The 27,661-nt window shown below is 34.1% G+C and overlaps 1 long non-coding RNA gene across 1 annotated transcript; it reads left to right on the forward strand.

Annotated features, from left to right (window-relative positions):
• Window positions 1-3,825: 3,825 nt before the first annotated feature.
• Window positions 3,826-27,661, forward strand: LOC148940265 (uncharacterized). Its single transcript, XR_016143480.1, has 5 exons — window positions 3,826-3,960; window positions 8,563-8,685; window positions 11,401-11,579; window positions 17,586-17,684; window positions 27,605-27,661. It is a non-coding gene; the product is annotated as an uncharacterized LOC148940265 (long non-coding RNA).

The following is a 27,661-nucleotide window of genomic DNA, read 5'->3' on the forward strand; positions in this document are numbered from 1 at the left end:
TTACAGCTCCTGCTGTAAATAATTAAAATTCGTTTAAAATTCGCACTAGATCACCAGTTCTGAAACACCGGTTCTACCTTAAAAAAGGTAGAAAACTCAACGCGGTAAAATACAGAAAACTCAAAGCGAGAAAACACTATTGTTTAAGACGGTATTTTTGTTAAAGTCGCCTGCAAATTCAACAAGATGTTTCAACTAAGACAAAACGTAGTGATAATTCAAATATATTAGTATTAAAAATGAAGTAAAATAGTCAAGTGCTCGCTTATCTTAATTGCTGAAATAGGAAAACAGTTTTCTTTTTTGCCAAACAATTACCTGTAATATATTATATAAGACAACATGCATTTAAAAATGAAAAAAAAAATAATTTTTAGCAATTATTATACTTCGGCAAGGATCGCGGAGGTGCCTTTTTCCATTACATATTTTATGCTTCTATTTTTGAAGTATCAGTTTTGAAAAACTTCTTGGGAGGGTGTAAGGCGGAAGACTTTGAACAGACTAGAATGAAGAAGAAGCTTTCTAAGCCATGCTGGCCTCAGGAGGCTTGGTAAAGCAGTTAGTTGTTAATAGTAGCAGTAGTAATATCACCTAAAATCTTTTGCTATCTGCGAAAAGGAAAAACGTTACAGTGGTTCTGCTACAGTTACTGCTACACTGCCCACAAAAAGTCAAAATTTATGAATGGTCATCGTTGATTTTATCATAATCCTTTTTAAACTTTATATAAATTTATTGAAAATCATGTAAACTATAATAAAAAAGATTGAAACATATTTTAACTGCATTACATATTTGTATAATGAAGTATTCCATTCATTCATTGATCAACAAATGTGAATGTGATCACGAAATTGTTTACCAATTCAAGCCTACCTACTATCTATGATCCTTCCAAATCATATGGGACTGGAATTTTAAATTTACCACCAAATATTGACCAACAAAATTTTAAACTCGCTTTTACCAACAACTTTCGACAAAACAGTGGAAAAGGTGAAAAAGGTGAAAGAGTTACATGTATATGATAATATACAGTACAGACACTTCTACTTAATTCAGTCTACAGTAAATCAAACCAAATTATATATAGGTGTTCCACATAATGTGTATTTTAGTCAGCATTTCAAGAGCTATGCATCGGAACAAACGATAAATTTATTGGGTCTGTTGGGTCCAAAAAACACGCTTTTCAAATAAAAGTAAAGAGCCATATTAAAGTTTAAGAGGAATACAAAAACGGTCCTGCAACACTTCAAACTTAAAACAACTAGATAATTCTTAATACCCTCTTCTGAGCTGTAAATGGCTATTTAGATATTTGGAGGAAGCACAAAAGAAGATGTTGGCTTTACCAAAATCTGTGATAGCTATCATGGTGTGCATACAGTTAAAGCAAATTATGAGAAAGTTGAAAAGTGGAAGAGTTGTAGTCTAAAACATCCATCCTACAATGTAGCTGCAATTCTCTGTTTATTTTTGGGATACACAGGTTGGCATAAAATGAAAAATTAATGGTGTGAAATCTAGTACCAAGGAGGTTCGTTTTTTTTTTAATAATACTGGGAAATCCGGCTTCCCCGCCATTGAAAAATATATTTTTGAATGAAACTTGGCAAGGATAATCGTAAAAATAATTTATATCCTTTTTTACAGCTTTTATGTTGTACACAATTTCTTATTTTGTACATGCAAGAAGTGAGGTTTGGTTAATACTAATGAAAAAAAAAAATATGATAAAAATATATTATGAAGTAGCGTTAAAATGACTATTAAGTCACGTGTTCAGGTTTAACCTATAAAAGTAATAAATAAATTGCAAAGTTTATGTAGACTGAATTAATTATAAGTGTATGTACTGTATATTATCATATACATATAACTCTTTAGCTAGTATTATGCTTGCCTTCAAAATAATTCATTGAATGACACTTGGCAAGGATCTTAAAACCTAGAAGTTTATTTATAACAACATTGTGAATAAAAATTTAAATGATAATGAAATAAAAAAATATTTTTTTATAATTTATTATTTTTTAAACATATTTGGGCTTTATATTTGCACATTTGGGGGTGGGGTGGGGGGTAAAGCATAGTATTTATTAAGTACATGACCTAATCTAACCTATTTACTTTTCCCAACCCCCCCCCCTAAACCCCCAAAAACAACAGTTTAACCAAAGACCAATCAAAAACAGTGAACCAACAAATTGGTGGGCAGGTAGCCTTCCTCCCACGCTTATGGTTTCGTCAACGTCACCCGATCAAAATTTTAAGATAGCCATTTTGTTCATCATAGTCAAAATCTAAGAGTTCTGTCTTTGAAGATGACTTACCCCCCAAGCGTCCCCACGGGAAAGGCTACAAGTTATTAACTTTGCCCATTGTATACATGTTGTGTTGGTTATTGGGAAGTATACACAGGTTTTCAGGGGGATTTTTCTGGTGGGGGGGGGGTTATGTGGAAGTATATTACCATAAAATAGCTGTTCATGGGGGAAGATATTTTTCAATGGAGGGGAGGCCGGATTTCCCAGTATTATTTAAAAAAAACGAACCTCCTTGGTACTAGGTTTCACACCATTAATTTTTCATTTTATGCCAATATTTTTCTTCACAACCTAAATTATACTCAGGACCCCTGAGGGACACAACTAAGTCCTTGGGAAAACCTTCTATGAAAAAAAAAATAAACACGTGTCATGCGTTATGTATCATGTATGGCCAGCATAGCTTAGCATGCTTCTTCTTCATTCTAATCTGTTCAAAGTCATCCTCCTTACATCCTCCCAGGAAGTTTTTCAAAACTGATATTTAAAAAATAGAAGCATAACTGAATAAGCCCTTCCTAGATTGGAGGGCTTATTCAATCGAAAATTATAAGTTCTATTGCCTTAAGGGTGAAGATGACTGGATAGCCAGAGCTTCTGAAAGGCCCCAAAAATATGTCTGAGGGTCGATAGTGGCATGATAAGCCTTTGATGTATTTCCGTTGTATGTCTTGTAATTCCTAAAAAAAAGTATCTCTTGAAAGCCAGGGTGTATCCAGGATTTTTGTTAGGGTGGATTATTTATTTCGAGGGTTGTTTTACAAAAAAAATTAAAAAGTGTCAAAAATTTGGTTTTATGCATTTTTGTTACGTTTATGCGAGTAAAAATTTTTTTTCAGGGGGTGGGACTCAAATTCAGTAACCTCCCCCCAGAATACGACCTTGCTGTTTCGCCCCAAAGTAATTATTTTTGTTACGTCTATGCTATTATTATGAAAGTAAAGAATAACATTTCTCCCCAAAATGAGTAAAATCTATTCTGTATAGGAAGGGCGCTACCCCTTTTTTTTATCCCCACCTCTATCTCATGGTCGCAGAAACTTGGTTCTGCGAATCTGACAAAATTGATGACAAAAACAGTAAAAGGGGAAAAATCTGTGAAACCCCAAAGAGGATGAATTTGCATTCAATTTAAAATCCTGAGAAGCTAATTGATTTAAAAGTATCAATAACTATATTTTAGGCTTCCCAGTTGCAAAAGCAGTAATGCCACACGGTGGTAGTGCTGGATTCAACCAAGGACTATATATTCTGTATAGTCCAGAGGGAACTAAAACGTTCCAAACAATTGAAAAATACACCAGACTGCGCAACGAACTCCATTGTCTCCTTTCTCTTAGGTTAAATTAAAAGAGAATAGAATAAAATGGATGTTATCTTGTTATCTTTTAACGATTACATCCGGGTCAGTTAATATTAAGCGTATATAACCCAAATTTGTTTATAAACTATTATATATTCACCCTATTTTATTTTATTTCATTAGCATTTACTAAACCTGGCTTTTTAGAAACACAATTTTGGATATACGGATAGAAACTTTCAACCAGTCGTGTTATCCGAGGATTCACAAAGAATCCCAAACCCCAATTGCAAGGAATCACTCTCTCGAAGATGACCAGGAAGCGTAAATATTTTTATTTATTATTTACTTTATTTTTCATTTTCACTATTCTTTTTACTTTTAAAATAATTTTATTGTTATTAATTGTTAATTTGAGGATTTTAAAATATCTGTCTAATATATATACCTGTCCGACGGATTTTTTTGGAGGGGGGAGGGGGGTATTTGGAAGAATATTAGCATGAAGGAGCTTTTCATGAGGGAAGATATTTTTCAATGGAGAGGAAGCCGGATATCCCAGTATTATTTAAAAAAACGAACCTCCTTGGTAGTAGGTTTCACACCATTAATTTTTCATTTTATGCCAATGGAGATATTTTTTCAATGGAGTTATTTCATTAGCATTAACCAAACTTTACTTCTTGCGTGGCTCCCAGCTAATAGAACAGTACCGTTTTGGCTTATGTTTCCCAGATTTAACCTACAACTTTTCACTATTTTCAGTCAATATACGGATTCTTTGAAAAAATCCTACATTTTTAGTATTTTGTGTAAAAAATCCTGCAAAATCTATACCAAACTAGCAAATCTTATAATGTCGAAAAGAGTTTTTGTGCCGAAAGGTCTTTATGCACAACTAAAGTTACGCTCCAGCTTAAATCTAAGTAATAACTTATATTTCCTCCTTTCTTCACTATTCAGTCACTTTTATTTTTGTTTACTTAACAGGGTTCTTACCCAATTACCAAACTTCTTATCAAGCTAATTACCAAATTTCTAGGTTTGTTTTTGAAAGACTAGGTTTCAACAGGCTTCTTCCCAAATTAACAGACTTCTTATCAATCTAATTACCACCTTTCTAGGTTCCTTTTTTAGAAACTTAGATTTCCCCCTTTCTTCACTATTCAGTCACTCTTCTTTTTGTTTACTTAACAGGGTTCTTAACTAATTAACAAACTTTTTATCAATATAATTAAAAAATATCTTGGTTTGTTTTTGAAAGACTATGTTTCAACTTCTAGCCAAAATAAAAGAATTTTTATCAAGTTTATAACAAAATTTCTATGTTCCTTTTTTAGAAACTTAGATTTCCCCCTTTCTTCACTATTCAGTCACTCTTCTTTTTGTTTACTTAACAGGGTTCTTACCAAATTACCAGACTTCTTAGCAAGCTAATTACCAAATTTCTAGGTTTGTTTTTGAAAGACTAGGTTTCAACAGGCTTCTTCCCAACAACATGAATTTAAAAAGAAAAAAAACAATTGTAATATTGTTTTATATTCTTCTGTTTTGCAATTTTTGCAAAAAAAAACTTAAAAAACGCATCAAAAATATGATATTAATATTTAATCCCTCTTGATTTCTGGTCTATGCTATTATTATGAAAGTAAAGAATAACGTTACGCCCCAAAATGAACAAAATTTATTCTGTATAGGAAGGGGGCTACCCCTTTCTTATCCCCACCTCTATCTCATGGTTGTAGAAACTTCGGAGTATGTTCATTCGATCAGAAAGTGAGAGTTCTTAACCTTTTTTTTACAAGGATGTATTTAACGGAGGTGCCCAAGTCCCGTTAAGGGGGTCTAAGGGGGTATAGGCTACTATTAACAACTAACTGCAGTACCAAGCCTCCTGAGGCCAGCATGGCTTAGCACGCTTCTTCTTCATTCTAGTCTATTCAAAGTCTTTCTCCTTACACCCTCCCAAGAAGTTTTTCAAAACTGTTACTTAAAAAATAGAAGCATAAAATATGTAGCAGCAGTAATATCATCTAAGAAATTTCTGTGTTTTGGTTGTATTCTTAAAATCTTTTGCTATCTGCGAAAACAAAAAAAGTTACAGTGGTTCTGCTAAAATTACTGCTACACTTACAGTTACAGGGTCAGTTACAGTTACTACTTCTAGAAAAGTGGCTCTGCTTTTTAGTCCAGGTAAATCTGCTGTGGCTCGTGTTCCTGCTCTAAACTACTTTTTCTTCTTTCTGTACTCGATAACTTCAATTCAAATTGAAATTAATTGAATGAATTGAAGTTATCAAGTATTTTGCAGCAGGTTGCATAGGTTGCATCAAGAGATGGCTAATTGTACACAGAGAAAAGCCAAGACAGATAGTCCAAGTAATTGAGAGGCAAATGTTTAAATGGCTGGAGTCCGGGTAAATGGCGGGAGTATGCATGACGCTCTTATTGGACACATACTTGTTTGTTAATTTTTGGAAAGGCATGCCTGCCTAGAGTCTCAGGCATGCTGACCAAGAATTTAAAATTGACATAAGACCGTTGGATTGCCTGTAATGAGAGGCAAACAAGGCACGCCTGCCTATGGTCTTAAGAAGGTTGACCAAGAATTTAGAATTGACATAGGACCATAAATTTGCTTGAAATAGCAGGCAAACAATCTTTGAAAGCCAATGAATAAACCAGTTATATAGCACAAATGATTTATCATAAACTTTTTTTTATTTTCCCAGTGTTTTGGTTGAAGTCTTAGTGCACTATTCTATTTGGATCTAATTTGCTGCCTTAAGGCTAAACATTTGTTTTTATCTAATTTGTCATATTTCCCTACCTTACTCATAGTCAGAAGGTCTGGAAGATTTTGTACATAATTTGTATAGTTAGCGCAATATTCTACCGGCTACCCTTACATCGCTGATTAACGTTAGGATCACCCAATCGGCTCTTAAACTTTGTGTATTTGTCCTGTTTTATGTTTGGCAAGTCGTTGTGCTAAGATATTACAACTTTTGACGGAAAACAACTTTAACAAATATCTGAGACCCCTGATCAGTGTTGCCAACGCTTTGAAATAAATTGTACAGGTTTATCAACTAAAAGTGTACCACAAAAGATTAATTTATATCATCTGAAGAGTAGGGTTAAACTTTTGCCACAACATGAAGAAAATTTCGTCTAACTAAAACTTGAATAGATATCCAAATCGGAAAGGAGCAAGTAAATCCGAAATATACTAGAAAATTTGATTGTAACAAAAAATTTCCAAATGTGCCGTATTGTACCTCCAAATTGTACCAAAAACGGTATAATTTTACCGCGTTGGCAGCATTGTCCCTTATCTTACTTCTTAGGCTTTTTGTTGGTTTTGGAAACATCTTTCTTCATTCTACTCCGATCAGTGATCTAAGAGCATTGATAAGATTGTCATCAAAATTCTCTCCAACGTTCTGTTTGGCTGTGAGTTGTAATATCTTGGTACTTTGATGAAACAGAAAATATAATCTTAGTAGAGAAAAGGATAGCACTTCGATGAGTAGATAAACTTGCTTAGAAGGGAGCATTTTTTCAGAAGAATGTATAACTAGTTTCTTTCTCTTTTTTTTTAATTTGGACTTTAATGTCTGATAGTAATTCCCTTGATAGGCTGGGACAGGGTTCGGGACCAGGCAGAATTATAAAAATAGACAATATTCTGAAAAAAATTCCGAACTTCCAAACAAAAATTGTAATAAATATTCTATTTATTCAAATATTGTGCCGAATTCAATTTCTTTGCACTGTCCGGTTACGTTTACAATTTGGCTTACAAAGCTTGATTTTCTTTTGAAAATCCCATATTCCAAAACAAGATTCTGAATTGTCCACCAAAAACGGTAATTGTTCTCTCAGACTTCGATCCTATGTATCTTGTCCTCTAATAGAACCAAGCTAATAAATAAGTGTGGCAATTCTTTTATACCATTAAGAATAATCCTATTGAACAATTTTGTAGGCTATTCTATCTTTAGGATTTTTGTTTTTGACATCTCATCAAATTTAAAACCATATACTTGAAAAGCTAATACCTTTTATTAGCTTGTAAGGAGTTTTTTTCACTCAGTGAAATCAACGGTAATTTCAGTACTTTTTGTTGTGGAGGTATATACGCATAATCAATAAACAAATTGCATTTTAACAAATACTTTGTGAAGCAGCTTGTGAAAGCTTTATCTTAGACTGTATAAGTGGAAAGGATTTCCTGTTCTAGAAAAAGTAATTTATTTTTGGAGAAACTATGTATCTCAAGGGCAGAGGCGTCGTTTGGGGTGGCAGTGCAAGAGGGGAATTACCCCCCCCCCAAATAACGTGAAATAAAAATTATTATGTAGACCAAGCCCCTCGACTATCCAAACATGGAAACTTGCAGCCCTCTCTCCCCATAAAAATGCTGGAGATCACCCCTGGTAAAGGGCTCCTATCTCGAACAACTAAAAAACTAATTGATCCAATAATAAAGATAAACTGAATCAAAATGTTTTGATTTTGAAGTTCGGTAGTTAACAAATTTTACAGTTTTGCTTGTGACAATTTGCTTATATTTCACTCAAATAAATAATTACTATAATTTTGTTGAATATTTTCAAAATCGATTCACATGTCTTAAATTTTCTGAAAAGCAAAAAATGTTGCTTGTTATCTTTGACTCTCCAAGTCAAAGTGTTCCAAAACATTTTCAGCTCTCCTTAAGTATTTAAGTATAATTCTTGGGCTGGATAGGATGAATTATTTTTAGACATCTTCATGTTTGATTATTTCTATATAAAAATACACTTATAAACGAAAAAAAAAATTCTGACAGCTTACTTCTTTAAATTCTTGTGATCTTGAAGCATTAAAATACTATATTCTCCTTTTGGCTGTGAAATTTGGGCGAATGTCAAAAAGCAGAGAAAAGTTTGAAGAAGAAGTTAGAATCCAAAAGACCCAAATGAGAGGGAACCAGACAGCCATCAGACAGCTCTATTTATGATCACAACAACCGTCTTCATTCAATCAGAATTATACCGGAACGTAAGATTCTTTGACTTAGTTTCGAGGAGAGGAAGACTGTGGTAAAATATAAACAAAGGAGGCTCAGTATTTTCAGTGCTTATTTCTGTTTTTTCCGAAAGTATAAGCCATCCAAAATGCGATCATTTGTCTTAGAAATAAGCTCACACTATAGAATCTGTTTCTAAGTGCCTCCCCGAGGACTCCACAATAAGCTATGGCTAAAAATACCTCTTTGGGCTTCACCCCAGTCCGATAAGGAGTACCACAGATTTTTGTGGTCAGTTAGTTTATTATGGACAGCCTTTTGGATATATCTGTTTAGGAGATTTCGATATTTATGCCTAACATATTAGCACGAAATCGCTAACCAAATAATCATCTTAAACACTTATAGCTAATAATAGCTACCATTTTAAAGTTCTGCTGACAAGACCGTATCCAATGGGACGCAGTTTTAATACCCTCCCCCCACCCAAAAAATAGGTCCGACAAGTAAAAACGTAGCAAATATTCATAAAAACAGTTTTTTCACGTTTTTTTTTATTTTTTGTATTCCTCTCCACACTCCAAAAAAATCTCCCCTAAGAAAAAATCATGGATACGCTTTTGTCAGCTTGTTATGTAACCTGTCTCAATTAAAAAATTCAAGCAGGTCTTGAAGACTTATGCCTAACTGAAAGAAATAAAGGTAGCAGCAACCGTAAGATAGTCAAGTAGGATTGTAGGAACATATTCCAGTAAGGGACAACTGTTTAGGCCCATGCTCCCTATTATCAGATAAATATTCCTTCTTCTCCTCTTTATGTATATGCCTATAATTTTATTTACGATTTAAATTCGTTATTAATCCTTTGTTTGTTGTAGCTGATGGATCAAATGAGGATAAATTAATATGCGTAATAACTATAAGTTAGGACTCCGTGATATTTCCCAAGGACCAATTTAACTAAGGATTAGATTGAGATCTTGACCCTCTCTTAGTTTTCAAGAAGCAACAAACCTGTTAAAACAGGCAACATAAGGGAAATTTCAAGAAACTTAAGGGTATTTGATGGAACACATTTGGTTCAAAGTTCTTTCAACTAAAAAAACTATATCAAATATAAAAATAAGTATGGATTAAGTTAAAGGTACTAGTTAGAAAAAAAGCTAATGTTAATATTCACTTCTGAATTGTAATTTGTCAAAAAGAGCTCTTAGTTCACGGTAGACGGCTAGTCCACGGAATTCAGTCCCAGTCTACAGAATTCAGTCCTAGACCCAGTGAATTCAAACTCATTTTCCAATTGTATTGCAAGGTGTATCAAAGAAAATATCATGGGTTGTTATTTTGAATGGCTGCTTGAAGTATTTACTTCGGAGCCAACTTGTCCCACACATATCAAGATTATTTTAAAAACATAGCCCCCCCCCAGTATCGATATTTTAGACCGATGAGTCTGTGCTCTGTAAATGAGCATGTGTTGCCGGTATACATACCGTTGAATCGTATGGCGTTGAATCGTCTTTGACTGGATAAAAGTAGTCGTATGACCAGAGGGGTTTTCCATTAACGTAGAGTAATTTAAAAAGACTTTGACTGGGGTATCGTAAGTCTTTTGTCAGAGTTTCACTGGCAGCCTAAAAACTTCTTTCTCGCGAGTGAAATTAGAACTCTACGCTACCGTTGGCTACAATAGAATATGAAACAGCTGGTCTCAAGTTTAACATAGAAGGTTCAAATTTGGGACATATGGCCAAAAGAGAGATACTGGGTGTCCCTTTCTTGCTTAGTTTGCGGACAACCAGATGAGAAACTGTCCTGCACAGCTCCATTGGACATAAATCTGTCCATTAATAAGACGATTACTTAAATCTCTCAGCTGCAGCTTCCCCAGCGATCTTAAGCCAGTCTCTTCCCCATCTCCTACCATGTCCCTGGAAGTGTCCCCATGGTTCAAGGTCCTCTTTGCATTTTTGCGAATGGTTTTTCTTCTGTCCTCTGCGAGGTCATCTCCAGGATGTTTCTGGGTCGCAGATGAAGACCTCTCGACACATCTCACCTTTGGGGTAAGGATGTGGAACGTGGTCAGAGCTTGCCAGTCTGATTTTTTTTATGTTTGAACCAATAAAAGCTAACGGTGTCTTTTTTTTATGTAAACCAAATTGTCTAGATTTTGGTCAATTAATCTTTTTATATATTTCTTTAAGGAAAAAATCTTTCGTACAACTGTTACATTATTTTTACTCTTGTTGACTCAGCACATATTGTTTACGGCCTGGCATACTCATTGAGGCAGGATAAGTGAGGCAGTGAGGCATTGAGGCAGTGAGGAACGCCAATTTTTTGCCAGTAGCGATCATTTACTCCATTATTCCAAAACAGAAATTCCATTATAAATATTTAGCATTACTCTGCTTTAATGGTGAATTTCAACTGAAATTTTGCAAAATCTATTCTCCATTTTTATATGTCTCTATGGACATGGCAATGTTTAATCTATGGCCCATAGAGGTACCAATTGGTGAGGAGAGGGTATTTTTTTTTATTTTGAAAAATTGCTGGGTATTTTAATCGAAATCAGTTCCCCCTAGATTTAAAAATCACCTTTTTCATCGTGACCAGGAAAAAATTAAATGTCTGCACACCCACCTTTTCCCATGTGTTTGTGAATCAGCGTCCCCATGTCAGATCATGGCAAATTCCTTCAAACTTATTATTTGCTATTAAAATATTGTGTATTTTGGTTTCAGCTACTGCGACGGTAATATCAGTCCCTATCCAACCAACTCTCACATTGGTTACAGGAGCTGTGAAACTTGAAGCACTAGTTTTGTGGACAGAACAGTTTCTCCAATGGAAAATGAAGTAATGACTTCAGATACAGTTATGAGCCCACTCTTACAATGGTTACAGGACTTATGTAACATAGGTGAGTCATTTAGGTTACAGTTACTGCGTGACACTTTTGTAGAAGCTTGAAGGGCGTTCACACAGAATAAATATTTCATGGAATTAATACTACACGAAATAAATATTTTGTCGTTTCTACGTTTTTGATCAATTTACGTAACATTCTTGTGAATTGGGGCGCACTACAAAAGCTTCCTCAGATCCTTGAACGAATCTCGGAATAGTAAGGTAAATAACTACTGCATAAAGAATAATGTAGTTACTATAATATAACATTAAATAATATCAAAATAATATATTGTACAGTAATATAAATAATAGAAGAATATTAATAATGTATTAATAAATCAATGTGTGAATAAAATATTAATGATTTTAAAGAAATATATGATTTTAATGATTTTAAAGTAATAATTTTAAAGATAATTAAAAATTGATGATTTTAAAGTAAGAAGATAACATTTTGTTAAACTTATAGGCATGTATTAATTTGTAACAATAGGGCCTTTTTATGATAGAGAACAGATCATCTTTTAAAATTTGTTATGGATTTTACTGTTAGAAAACATCAGGTACAAGAACAAACATTTTTTTGTCGAATACCAGAACAAGCATTTTGTACCAACCTCAGCTAGCGGAAATTGTTGAAGAATTCCATTAAGGTTTGAACTCCTGCACTAGCATTCCTAGAATGCATGGTCTGTGCCAGCATTCAAATATAAGCTACTCCCCTCCAAGCCTATTTTTTGTCAAGATGTTTTATCGTCCCCAACTCTCCCTCTCAACCCTCAGTTAAAGATAAAAACTTGATACATCCCTGAGCTGTGACGTAGCCAGGATTTCACTTGAGAGAAGGCATCAGTTTATCTACTACACAGTTAGGAAAACAAGAGAGTATTGATGAATCCATCAAAGGATTTTATTTTTAAACAGACTTGAAATTAAGTAAAATGTTTATTGTAAGCATTATGACTCATTAGCTTACCATTTAAGAGTCGACAACCCAAACAGAAAATAATTTATACAGCATTACTCAAAGTAGAGACGAGAGGAAAGAATAGTTGGACTTAAAACCTTTGGTAAAGGGAGGGCTTCCCCATCCATCAGCGTCCATTGCATTCTCATCTCTAAAAATATCTATTGCTAGAAAGCAAATCGTCTTAAATAGGAGTAATAGTAATATGCTGCGAAGACTCAAAAATTGTATAATCCAGTAGTAAAAATTATCATTTTCCAACTCATAACTTCCAACTTTGTAACTCCTAAGTTATTCCAACTCAACAAGTTACGCCCTGGGGCAAATATGGTTTTTATAGTAGGGATGGCTGTATAAAGTACAGGGATGGCTCATTTAGTTGAAAATTAAAAGTTCTAGTTCACTTTTAGAGTCAAAAGAGATCGAAGGGAAACTTTTCAAACAGTTCGTGGTAACGAACTGTAAGTAAGGAGCGACCCGGCTCAATGGTAACCGAAACTCTAGAAAACGGGTTTTTGATACCAATAGATATATCAAAAGAATCAGATTTCAATGCTGATTTCAAATATATAACTTTTATCAAGTTTAGTGCTACCCATCAAAAGTTACGCGCCTGAGAAAATTTGGCTGATTTTCAAAAAAAGGGGGAAAGACCCCTAAAAGTTATAGAACCTTAATGAAAATCACACCATCATATTCAGTGTATCAGAGAACCCAACTGTAGATTTTTCAAGCTCCTATCTACAAAAATGTGCAATTTTATATTTTTTCCCAGAAGAAAGATCACGCATGCGTGTTTATTTGTTTTTTTTTTTTTTTTTTCAGGGGTAATCTTATCGACCCAGTGATCCTATAAAGTCGTATTGGGACTCGGTCTAGCCGTAAGTAAGAGCTATAGTGCCCTTTTCAAGTGACCAAAAAATTAAGGACAACTAGGCCCCATCCCACGCTCATTTTTTTCACAAAGTCACCCGATCAAAATTTTGAGATAGCCATTTTGTTCAGCATGGTCGAAAATATGATAAATATGTCTTTAGGGTGACTTCATCCCCCGAAGTTCCCAGAGGGAGGGCTAAAAGTTATGAACTTTACCCAATGTTAACATATAGTATTGGTTATTGGGAAGTATACAGAAGTTTTCAGGAGTTTTTTTTCTGGTAGTGGGAGGGAAGGGTGGGTCGGTGGTTATGTTGGGGGATCTGTTCATGATGGAAGTTTTCATTGGGGAAGGGAAATTGCCATGAAGGGGGCGCCGGACTTGCCAGCATTATTTATTGGTTATTGGGAAGTATACAACCATTTTCAGGAAGGATTTTTTTCTGGGGGGGGGGGCTAGAGGAGGGGGTTACTCTGGAGAATAGTTCCGTGGATGATGTTTCTTTGGGGTAAGAGACATTTCTATGAAGGGGGCGCTGGATTTCCAAGCATTAGAAATGAAATCGATCATTAGACGATCAGAAATTAAATAAAAAAAACAAGTTTTTTCAACTGAAATGTAAGAAGGAATATTAGAACTTAAAACGAACAAAAATTATAACGTATGTGAGGGGGTTCTCCCCCAAGTCAATACCTCGCTCTTTACGCGACACTTTTTTTTTAGTGCTTTCAAAAGAGCTATCTATTCTAATTAAACGGCCTTTGTGATTCAGGGGTTTGTGAATCAAAATTTTTTTTAACTTTTAACGTAAAGAGCGTGGTATTGACTAAGGGGAGAACCCTTCATATACGTAATAACATATACGTAATAAAAAAACAATAAAAAAACAAGCGATACGGCTCAATAGTAATCGAAACTTTTAAAAACGGAATTTTGGTGTCAATAAATGTATCAAAAGAATGTGTTTATAATGCTGATCCTAAATATATAAGTTTTATTAAGTTTAATATTACTCATCAAAGGCTACAGGCCTGAGAAAATTTACTCGATCTTTTAAAGAGGGGGGAAACATCCCCTACAAGTGAAAGAATTTTAATGAAAATCACACCGTCAGAATTCAGCGTATCAGAAAACCCTATTACATAGGTTTCAAGCTCATATCTGCAAAAATCTGCAACTTTGTATTTTTTGCCAGAAGAAAAATATACGAATATAGAAGTTAGTTACGTAAGTTAATTTGTAAAGACATCCATTTAGCAAAAGAAAAGTAAAATTTTTATGCAAATAAAAGCTGCATTAACTAAAAAACGATCAGAAATTAAATAAAAAAACAAGTTTTTAAACTGAAAGTATGGAGCGACATTAAAACTTAAAACGAACAGAAATTATTCCGTATATGAAAGGGGCTGTCCCCTCTCTCAACGCCTCCCTCTTTACGCTAAAGTTTGACTCTGTCTCACAACTTTATTTTTTAAAACAATAAAAAACATTAGCGTAAAGAGCGGGGCGTTGAGGAGGGGACAGCCCTCTTCACATACGGAATAATTTCTGTCCGTTTTAAATTTTAATGTCGCTCCTTACTTTCAGTTTAAAAAATTTTTTTTTATTTAATTATAGTAAAGATCGATGATGTATGATTTTTTTGTTGTTGGTGTTGTTTAGACCAGGGCACTTCGTATCGAAGGAGTTGTCGTAGGAACTTCGAAAAGGGCTCAATCGATTGAAAATAGAAAGGGCTGATACCCTTTTTAGTAATCGAAAGTGATTGGAGGGCAACTAATCCCCTCCCCGCCCACCCTCCCATTTGCCTTTATGTTTAAAAACTAAATATTGCCTTAAGATTAAATCAAAATGCACTGTGTTAATACTAATTCCCAATATGGCATCTCAGCAGTATCACAAGAACAACTGAGGGTATTATGTTCAAACTTTCGGTGCTACTTCTGCTCTTAAAATCTAACCAAGTCAAAATAGCGTAAGTGTATCCAAGCTATCCAAGAAAGTAAGCAGATTTTTCTGCGAATGGTATCAAGTTTTCTCTTTCAGGTCAAATAGAGGAGGTATTAAACGAAATTGAATGCTACTATTTGTGTCCAGATTTTCAAAAGGGTGTATGTTGTTAAAAATTGCTGAAAATTTTTCTCCAGCGTACAAATAGCAGGCCAAACTATAAATTCTTAAAAAAACGAAAAGATTTAGAGTATTATTTTCCTTTTCTCTGAAAAGACTTTGTAATATAAAACGAACAGATACTAATTTAAAAAAAACTTTTTCCAGAAAATAAGTTTTTCAAAGAAAAGTAAAGAACTCCATTAAACAAAAAATGAGCAAAAATAAAATTAAATAATCTACCGCAAATCAGCATCGATAAATAAATGAAACCCAAAACGAACAGAAATTACAATAAATAACCGAGTCAAACTCAAAACGATCAGAAATTAACATAAGTTGGGCTCAAAACCCTTATGCCTTCCCAAGGCCAGAACACAATTTGCACTTTACTGAAAAAAATATAAATGTTTTTACTTTTATAACCTTACTAAATCAAAAAATACAAATGAATGTGCATTGTCAGTTTAATATACCTATACTGATATTTAGTTATCAAAATATTAGTATTTTTTATTTATTAAAGTAATAAAAGTAAAAGATTTATATTTTTTTCAGTAAAGTGCAAATTGTGTTCTGGCCTTGGGAAGGCATAGGGGTTTTATAAGTCCTTTTTCTTAGTTCCTTTCAGATTTGTTTTCATTCTTTTAGAAACCATATATTGTAAGTGACCTGTTTAAGTTCACGATATTTCCAATGAAATGGGTCCTTTTCGAAGTTTCTACCATAACTCCTTCGATACGAAGTGCCCTGATCTAAAGAAAAAAAATAATACATTGTGCCAACATCGTTCTTTACTTAGGAAGCGCTTTTGCGCTGCCTATGTTAACAATAGTGTTTTGACCTTTTTTAATATTTTTTTTAAAGTCTTGGCAGAAGATTTCCTTCAGATTCCTAATGGACAGGTAATCTGATTTCCAATGGACAGGTAAACTGAATATTGTTACAACATTGTGCTATCAATACCACCTAAGTTCTTATGCATTTTCAAGCTTGTTTTTTATGTTCAAGAAAAGATTTTTTTTTTGTCATTCAATAAATTGTAATATTTTGAACCAGTATTTGAACATTACTTGTTTCAGTTCAGAGGATTAAAATAATTAGCCTTTTTTAATTGGTTGAGCTATTTGAATGAGCTTCGTCAAGATAAACTGGTAAAGTTTTTCTTAATCAGCCTTATGTGCTGGTACCCTCTCCAGAAGAGATAGGCTGGCCATACTGTAAATATCACCTTATTCCTATAAATAAAAACCTGATTCCATATCATAATGTGGTGAAAAATATTTTTTCAAAACTAATTTCGAAAAATACCCTAATCAGAGACAAATTTATACAGATGATTCTGCCCATAGTGAGAGAATTGGAGCAGCTTCATACATTCCATCAGTGCAGGGGTGTCATTTGGGGATGGCGGGGTGGCAGTTGCCCCCCCCTCCTACTAATGTGGAGAGAAAAAATTTGTTTTTTGGGAATACTAAGTAGTGGCGTATGGTATCTCCCTTCCTACAAGGATGTTAGTTTACAAAATTGTATGGGAGGAATGTATTTTTTCAAATCTAGGGAAGACAATTTTGCTGTTATTCGATTTGTATTTCCTTACAAATAACTTTATGAGGAAATAATATGAAATAACAAAATATCCTCCCCCCCCCCCCTAGCTGAAATTCATTTTCTTCAAAAATCTTGTCAAAAGTATGATAAGCCTGTATAATTCAGGTGTCAACAGAAACGGGTCAGTTTTCTTTAGGATATCTTTACCTTTATGGTACTTTACGGCCCATTTTTGGTTTTCCCAGTCATTTTCACTTGATTTAGGAAAACTGGCTCCAACTTTGCCCCTTCCAGGATCTTGATGATGATGTTGTGCCACTGATGAAATGATGAAAAAAAATCCATGTGGGATTCTTATTTGTTGTTTGTGTGTCTGTGCAACATAACATAAACCATTTTATACATGTTTGTTCTTCTATGGGGGTTCTCACTTATGGGTGATCTTGTATTGTACTCATGTACTGTTCAATTTCTAATATATTTGTCAGTCTCAAGTAGCTTCTTTTCCTTAGAGTTTACTTGAAGATATGATCGAAGAAGAAGAAATTCATATAGAAAATATAATCAAGAAGACAGAAAAGAGGGGAAACGATTATATGGAAGTTTGTACAGTACGTTTTCTCTTCTTATTTTTATATTATGAGTAGCCCGGTGATCTTATGTAAAGACTTGTTTGGCCTTATGAGAAGCATTGTTGCCGCTTGGACAAGCAACTTCAGTTTCTTTGATTCGGGAAAGGGGGGGGGCTAATTAAGTTCGCCCCGGGCACCACCAACCCTAGGAACGACCCTGATATACGTTCATGCTGTTCCTGTTAGTAAGGGGCGTCAAATTGAAAAAGCATGAACAACTTAAGAAGTGGTAACTTTTAGCTTCACTATTAACTAGTGAAATAATATTTTGCTCAAACAATGTTGCCCACAATTAAAATATTTCTGCTGCCAAATTTGTCGTTATTGGACTTTTAAAGTGTCAAAGACATTTTTTATTGTAATAGAAATAATAAAAACTTATTAATTAAAAAATTAATTATGTATAAAAACTATAATTACAAAAATTTCAAATTATGCAGTGGAAATTGTCATACTTACACTCGTCTTTAAAAAAGGAGAAAAAAAAGAATTGAATTTTTAATAAAGAAGAATACAGTCAGCGCCGTTCAAGGGTGGGTGAGGGGGGGGGCTTCTGATTTTTTTATATGTTTAAGTCAGGAAAGAGGGGGAGACTGTAATGAATTTTGCCCCTGGCACCACCAACCTTAAGAACAACCCTTATATACGTTCATATTGTTTCTGGTAATAGTTGGCGTCAAATAGAAAAAAATGAATCACTTAAGAAGGGGTAGGTTTTTTGAAGTTGTAGTTGTCTTTTAATATCAACCTGTTGCTAACACATGATTTTTTTTTTTCTGTGTGTGTGTGTGCAGGCACGTACGCAGGAATTTGTTTCGGAGGGGGGGGGTCCCAATTTGTTTCGGGGGCCCAAATCCTTCAAACCCATTATTCTGTTAAGAAAATCAGAAAATTATGGGAAAATAAAAAAATCATGAGATTTCGGGGGGGGGGGCCGGACCCGGAGGCCCCCCTTCGGCGTACGTCCCGGTGTGTGTGTAAAGACAAAAAATGTTTTCAAATTCAAATGGCTATTTTTAATTAATTTTCACGGTTCAATGTGACAGCAATGACGAAAGTTCCTTGTTGCCCTAAAAGTTCTATAATTTGGAAGAACCAAAAGAAAAAATTCAGAAAATCGTGGTTTTCAAGGAATGAATAGACTTGAGGTGGATTTTATGGGCAAAAAATGCGTTTTATTGTTGTAACCTTGGAAATTTGATATTATCATATGTACAACCAGTTTGGAACTTTCTCTAATGTCTATGCATTTGGAAAGAGTTTAAAGTTAATGGGGAACAAAACAAGGAAATTAGTTGTGGAAAAATATCCAAAAATTCAATTTTGAAATGGGCTCAATCTAGATACGACTCATCTCAAATTCGAATTTAGTTAAGCTCATAGACACATTTAAACCTATTATTTATTTACATTTTGTTTTATTTATTTCAAGGTATATATTATGCGCGATTCTGACTGCATGATTTTGTTTGAGGAATAGTCCTTGTTTACCCTCATTTGAAGACAGAACTCTTCAGTTTGATTTCTGTCAAAAAAGTTATAATGAAATTATAGAGTAAAATTGAAAATTAATAATTCGTAATTAATCCCACCCATAACGTTTCTTTTTCTCTTAATCTTAGAAATTTTGAAATGTCTCAATTTCCCTCCATATTTCTCGTTTTTTTTCTAAAAAATAAACTGTAGACGCCAAATCACGCCTTGGATGAAAATAAGGAGAAAAAAGAGAATATTTATTTTGATCATTTTTTTTTCACCAGGAAATGGCGGGATACCAATCTTCAGAAAAAAAAATCTAGTACCGTTGTGGAGAAAAATTTAAAGATATATAATTATTACTCGCAAAAACGGCAAAAAGTTAATATCTTAGCTACGGAAAGCGCCACATTGTGGGTTTTTGTGGCCTCTTTCTAGCTTTGCTCACTATGACTGGAAGATCGGGCCTTATGTTCTTGCACGTTCTAATTATCACGTATTTTATAGTAAGTCTTTATTTTTATTTTTATTTCTCTTTTTGCTCTATAAGATGTAGAGCTAAAATATTTATTAAATAAAATTTCATTGTCTGAAGGCAATTCTTCTATATTTGAACTGTTGTTATTTGTAAAACAAGTCAATATTTTAATTATTCTAGAGAAAGATATTTGAGGCCTTAATCTATATGGGATATGCACACAGATTGATTTGAAGGATCCCCACACAAGAAAAAGTTGAGGTGTTTCAGTCAATAAATCCTCTATTTCAGAGCATCAGAACCCCTTCCTTCCCTAAAATGTTGGTAGCTCTGCCTCTGTGAAGCCAGTATACTGAATGATGATTTTGAAATCATCAAGGGAGAATTATTTCTAAGGATGAATCTATTTAAATTTTTCTGTTGACGATGAACGTTAACTTTTTCTCAAAGTGAACTCAAAGACCTAGTAAGAGATGTAAGTCTTCCCAAAGATGCAGCTGAATTGATAGGAATACAGCTAGACAACAAAAATGTACTATCGTCTGGGAGTTCAGTTTTGTGGTATAGGCTTTGAGAGAGAGAATTTGCTCAGTTTTTCTTCAAAGAAGGTATTCTTGGTTTATTGTAATAATTTTAATGGGCGTATAAAGTTCTTTGAAATAGAATATAATTCACCAGAAAGGCTCAAATGTCTCTTAAAGACGGTGATTTTAACTTTCTAACTCCTAAGTTATTCCAACTCAACTCAACAAGTTACGCCCTGGGGCAAATATGGTTCTTATAGTAGGGATGGCTGTATAAACTACAGGGAGGGCTCATTTAATTGAAAATTAAACGTTCTAGTTCACTTTTTAGGGTCAAAAGAGATCGAAGGGCAACTAGCCCCCCCCCCTGCTTCGCCCTTTTTCCCCAAATGCATCAGATAAAAAATATGAGAAAGGCATTTTGTTAAAATAGTTCAAAGGTCAGATGACAAAACTTCGATGTCAACACAACCACCCAAGACCCGGGGGCAGGCGTTCTAAGTTATGCCTTGGGGGCATATAAGGTTTTTTGGAAGGGATGCTCGTATAAAATTCAGAGACGGCTCATTTGATTTGAAATTGAAAGTTCTAGTTCAATTTTTAAGAGTCAAAAGTGATCGAAGGGCAGCTAGCCCCCCACACCCCTTTTCCCCAAAATACATCCGATAAAAATTTTTAGGTAGCCATTTTGTTAAAAATAGTTCAAAGATCATTTAACAAAACTATATGCCCTAGGGGCCTATAAGGTTTTTATGGAATGGATACTCATATAAACTTCAGAGAGGGCTCATTTGATTGGAAACTGGAAATTCTGATTCACTTTTTAAAGGTCAAAAGTGACTTGAGGGTAGCTTGCCCCCCCCGTCCTTTTTTCCCAAAACACATTTGATAAAAAACTTTACGAAGCCCTTTTGTTAAAAATAGTTCAAAGATCATATAACGAAAACTCTGGAGTTAACCCAACCCCCTAGGGCCAAGGGGCAGGCCGTTTAAGTTATGCCCTTGGGGCAAATATGGTTCTTATAGAAGGAACACTCAAATAAACTTCAGAAAGGGCTCGTTTGATTTGAAATAAAAAGTTTTAGTTCACTCTTTCAGAGTCAAACGAGATCGGAGGGAAACTAAGCCCCCCCCCCCTCCCCAAGCTCTTTTCTCCAAATGCATCAGATAAAAATTTTGAAATAGACGTTTTGTTAAAATTACTTCAAGGGTCAGATAAAAAAATTCTGATGTCGACACACCCGCACAGGGCGCAGGGGAAGGCGTTGTAACTTATGCCCTTGGGGCATATAAGTTTCTTATGGAAGATATGCTTGTATAAACTTCAGAGACGGCTCATTTGATCAGAAATTGAAAGTTCTAGTTCACTTCTTTAGGAGTCAAAAGTGATTGGCGGGAAGCTATCCCCCCCCAACTCCCTTCTTTCCCCAAATACATCCGATAAAAACTTTGAGTTAGTCATTTTGTTAAAAAATAATTTAACGATCATATAACAAAAACTCTGGGGTAGACAAAACCCCCCTGGGCCCGGGGGCAGTCGTTGTAAGTTATGCCCTGGGGGTAAATATTGTTCTTATGGATGGGATGCTCGTAGAAATTTCAGAAAGGGCTCATTTGATTTAAAATCAAAAGTTCTAGTTCACTTTTTCAGATTCAAAAGAGATCCGAGGGCAACTAGCCCCCCCCCCCTGTTAGGCCTTTTTTCCCCAAATAAATCAGATAAAAATTTTGAGATAGCTATTTTTTGAAAAATAGTTCAAAGGTCAGATAACAAAATTCTGATGTCGACAAAACCCCCTAGGGTCCGGGTCAGGCATTGTAAGTTATGCCCTTGGGCATATAAGGTTTTTCTGGAAGGGATGCTCGTATATACCTAAGAGAGGGCTCCTTTGATTGTAAATTGAAAGTTCTAGTTCACTTTTTATGAGTCAAAAGCGATCGGAGGGCAGCTAGCCCCCCTTGTACTTTTTCCCCAAATGCATCAAATTAAAACAAAAAAAAAGTAAGACGACAATACTCCGATGTCGACACAGCCCACAGGGCCTGAGCGCAAGCGTTGTAAGTTATGCCCTGGGGCCAAATTTGGCTCTAATTGAAGGGAAACTCATATAAACTTCAGAGAGGGCTCATTTGTTTGAAAAGTGATAATTCTGGTTCGCGTTTTAAGAGTCAAAAGAGATTGAGCGCCAAGGAACTATAGGGCCCCTGGCATTAAATCCGATCCTCTAATATCCTCGCATTTGCACCGCAAGTGGGAGAATAGCTCTATATATTCTACTATATGTGGTATATGCTATGTATATTTGTGAGTGGTTATCTCTTATGCAAAGTTAATAGTGTAATTAATTTTTTTCTGTTACTAAGTTTTAGTCAGTAGAAAACTAAAGGTCATAAAGGCAATAAGGTTTTGATATGCTATTGTTTTTTTAGCTGTGCAGTAAGATTAGTGAAAACAGGGCCACCACAGAAATTTTGAGCACAGCCAGTCCCACCCACCTCTTAGTATTAACCCCCCGCCCCCCCTTCTGCCTTTTCCCCCCAAATGCATCATCAAAAATTTTACAAAAATTTTGAAATGGCCATTTTGTTCGAAATAGTTCAAAATTCAAACTATAACTTAGAGGTTGAGAAATCCTCCATAGCCCCCGAGGCAAGGATTGTAACTTATTTAAGTTGCCTATTATTAGAATAAAAGATTTTTGTGGAAAGGGTGGTATTATTAACATTGGACGGGCTCATTTGATCGAAATTTGAAACTTCTAGTTTTTTCTTTAAAGAATCAAAAGTGATCAATGGGTAATTAGCCCACGCTCCACTTTTTGCAAAGGGATTCCGTCAAAATTTTGAAATTAGAATTTTGTTCAAAAATGGTCAAAGGCCAAACAACTATGCATCCGGGGTTAAACCCCCGCCCCAAACTCGGGGAAATTGCTCTGAGTTACGGAACTTGCTTATTGTTGCTTTGACACTTTGTTTACTTCAATACTTGGATTTAGTGATTTACGTGGCAACTTTAATATACGGTGCAAGGGCTGTAAGTTATGCATTTTGCTTATTGTTACTTTGACACCTTGTTTACTTTGATGCTTTCTTTACTTTGTTATTTTTTTACTCTGATACTAGTTTTGATATTTTGATGAACATTTGATGTTGCAAAAAAGTTGACTTTGAAATAAGGAATTTTTAAAAACTTGAAACTTTTTTAAATCAAAAACGAACAAAAATTACTTAAAACAAAAAATTCCCTAAAAAGAAATTTTTCAAAGAAAAGTAAACGCCATTTTAAATTTAAGATCAGCATATACAAATATCTGTTAAAATTTAAACTCAGAACGACCAGAAATTACTGTTAAAGAAAAAATGAAACCCAAAACGAACAGAAACTAAATTAACAATCATAGCAAAAAGAACCTACAACAAGTAATAATGTAAATGAATAAATATATCTTAAAGCGAGTAATGCTTAAATTGAATAAGCAAATCAAGGTTAAACAAAAAAAAAAAATATTGTGCTATTGAAGTATAGATGAAACCCAAAACGAACAGAAATTAAATAAACAATCAATGCAAACAAATATACAACAGATACTAATATAAATTAATAAATAAATCTTAAAACGAGTGAAAATTAAATTGAATATGCAAATCAAGCTTGAAACGATCAAAAATCACGATAAATAAGAGCTTGGGTATCGCTTCCTTCTCTCACTGTAAAAGTCTAAAACCAGCTGCGTCATTTGCACCTTACTGGAGACGAATTATATTACAAATATTTTATTTTGTACTTAATATTGAAAATAAACATTAAAATTACAGTAAAATTTTGAACGGATGAGCTTTCAGCAATTAATACATCAAATATTCAGTTTAATTTATTAGTTCTTTCTAAGATTGTTCAAGAAGAATATAGTTTCACTACAAACAAGAGTTTGGATACTGCCTCCTTCCTTAATTGTAAAAACCTAAAGTAAAGCCTACTGCCTATTGGCGCTTCATTCAAAATTAATTATGTGACAAATATTTTCATTTCCTGTTCTTACAGCATTGAAAAAGAAATAAAATTACAGTGAAATAAAATCTTGAACTGATGGATCTTTCAATAATTAATATCATCGTATATCAAATATTCAATTTGATTTTGTTTATACTTTCCAAAACTGTTCAAGACACATACAGTTTTCAGTAAAGCGCCAATGACGCAGTCAGTTCTAGGCTTTTACAGTGAAAGAAGGAGGCGATACCCAAGCTCTTGTTTGTAGTGATTTTTGCTCGTTTTAAGTTTGTTTTGAATATTCAATATAAGTTTCACTTGTTTTAAGATTTATTTACCCATTTATATTAGTATTTATGGCATGTTTGTTTGCACTAATTGCTTATTTGATTTCTTCTTGTTCTGAACCTCATTTATTCTTCAAAAGCAAAATATTTTGTTTTTCATTTTGAGCTTGATTTACATATTCAATTTCAATATTATTATACTCTTATTTGTATTATTATGCTCTTGTTTGTGGTGATTTGTGTTTGTTTCGAACTTGATTTGTATATTCAATTTAATTTTCACTCGTTTTAAGATTTTTTTATTCATGTATATTAGTATCTGTTGTATATTTGTTTGCATTTATTTTTTATTTAATTTCTGTTCGTTTTGGGTTTCATTTATACTTCAATAGCACCATATTTTTTTTTTTTTGTTTAACCTTGATTTGCTTATTCAATTTAAGTGTTCCTCGCTTTAAGATTTATTTATTCATTTTTGTTATTACTTGTTTTATGTTTTTTTGCTATGATTGTTTATTTAATTTATGTTTGTTTTGGGTTTTATTTATTTTTAATAGTAATTTTTGGTCGTTTTGAGTTTAAATTTTAACAGGTATTTGTGTCTGCTACTCTTAATTTTAAAATGGCCTTTATTTTTCTTTGAAAAACTTGTTTTTTGGAAAGTTTTTTTTTAAATAATGACATGAAAATGAAGAACGTTTAAAAGAATCGAAAATTCTTATTTGACAGGTAGTTCCTAGAAAACAATGCATTGGTTCAACCCAATAAATGATCGATTTGTAATACTGCAGTCATCTTGATTACCACCACCATTTTTTCAATAATCTTCAGTCTGTACATTTTTGTTAGTATCTTGGAATTACATCATTTGTTTTATTTTTCCTCTTATAGTAAATTCACCGCAAAAATTAACCGAAACATGCCTTCAGCTGCGGCAAGGGAGGAGATATATATATATATATATATATATATATATATATATATATATATATATATATATATATATATATATATATATATATATATATATATATATATATATATATATATATATATATATATATATATATATATATATATATATATATATATATATATATATATATATATATATATATATATATATATATATATATATATCTATATATAGGGCAATTCAGAAACTAACCTCCGATTGGTCACAGTGCGTGTAGTGGGGGGAGTAGGGCGCCATCTGTGCATTCACGCGCTCAGCAGGTCAGTCGGCATCAAGCCGCAGTCGAGTGAACATCGTACCTGCGCTAGTTTAGTTATTGTGGTAGTTTGAAATGTGTGCTGCAATAGAAAATCCCACCAAATGTGAAGTGCGTGCTGTTATAAGGTTTTTTACAGCCAAAGGATACTCTGCAGCAGCTATTCATCGTGAGCTTTGTGCCGTGTACGGACCAAAAGTTATGAGTGAAGGAGTTGTCCGTGAATGGGTACGTTTATTTAAAAGTGGACGAGAAAACGTTCATGATGAAGAGAGGAGTGGTAGACCATCCTTGGTGACTGACGAACTCGTTCAGACAGTTGATGCAAAAGTTCGTGAAAATCGACGTTTCACAATGGCGGAGTTGTCTACTGATTTTCCACATATTTCTAAGACTCTTTTGTACGAGATAGTGACAGCAAGATTGGGTTACCGTAAGTTCTGTGCACGATGGGTGCCGAAAATTCTTACCGACCACCACAAAACTCAAAGAATGGCCTCTGCATTAGACTTTCTGTCACGTTATGATGACAAAGGAGAACCATTGTTAAACAGAATCGTGACCAGTGACGAAACCTGGATTAAGTACGTGAACCCTGAGACAAAAGAACAGTCGAAGATGTGGGCACATTCAGATTCGCCTACCAAACCAAAAAAGCCCGGCAAGATTTTTCTGCCAGAAAACTGATGGCAACGGTGTTTTGGGATGCCAAAGGGGTGTTGTTGGTTGAATTCATGGAACGTGAGACGACCATTAATCAAGACGTGTACTGTGAAACACTAAAAACATTACGACGGGCTATACAGAACAAACGCCGTGGTATGCTGACTTCTGGTATCTTTTTTTTCCACGATAACGCCCGTCCTCACTCTGTTCGCAGAACAACAGCCCTTCTTGAGTCCTTCAAGTGGGACGTTTTCAACCATCCACCTTACGGCCCAGATCTGGCGCCAAGCGATTATCACCTCTTCATGCATATGAAGAAATGGCTCGGGTCCCAGCGGTTTGATGACGACGAAGAGCTCAAAGATGCGGTCACAGGCTGGCTCAAGGCACAAGCGGGTGATTTTTATGCAGAAGCAATTTCAAAGCTTGTGAAGAGATACAATAAGTGCCTCAATCGTTATGGAGACTATGTCAAAAAATAGTGCAAAGATGTAGTTGTAAGATGTATATATTAAAATATTTTTACTTAACTTGGTGTATTTTTTTCAATCAACCGGAGGTTAGTTTCTGAATTGCCTCTGAATATATATATATATATATATATATATATATATATATATATATATATATATATATATATATATATATATATATATATATATATATATATATATATATATATATATATATATATATATATATATATATATATTAAACATGCATATTTATGTATGCATGTTCTTGAAAATGGCTCCATATTCTTGGAGGAAAATTGGTATCTTGGAATATTCTTGGGATATTGTGATATCCCAAGGTACTAATTTTCCCGAAAACATATGGAGCTGTTTTCGAGAACAAACATATATAAATACATACATACATACACAATTTTTACTCACATATAAGGATAGTATATATATTTCTGAAGGCAGCCTGGGTCAAAAAGTTGCTGTATATTCTTTCATTCTTCCCAATATCCCAAAAGTATAAAAGTGATATTTCATATGTTTATCGCAGATCCCCCTGAATGCACCAATGTCTATTGTTTATATCATTTGATTTCACGCTCACTCTTTGTCCTCTAGGATACCCTGGCCTCAACCGATCTACCAAGCTGATCAACAGCCTATACACTACCGACTCAGACACCTCAGCCAGCTGCAATGACACTCCAAGAGATATAGGTATTCTTTTTTCTTTTAGAATTGTTAAATGACAAAAGACATATTAATTTTTTTTTTTTAGAAAAACACATTATTGTACACAACATGGTGACTGACGTCAGAATCGTAGGCATCGGTA

This window comes from Artemia sp. Qi Xiang Cuo, chromosome 20, assembly GCF_049724085.1.
Source record: "Artemia sp. Qi Xiang Cuo chromosome 20, ASM4972408v1, whole genome shotgun sequence".
Taxonomy (NCBI): Eukaryota; Metazoa; Arthropoda; class Branchiopoda; order Anostraca; family Artemiidae; genus Artemia; species Artemia sp. Qi Xiang Cuo.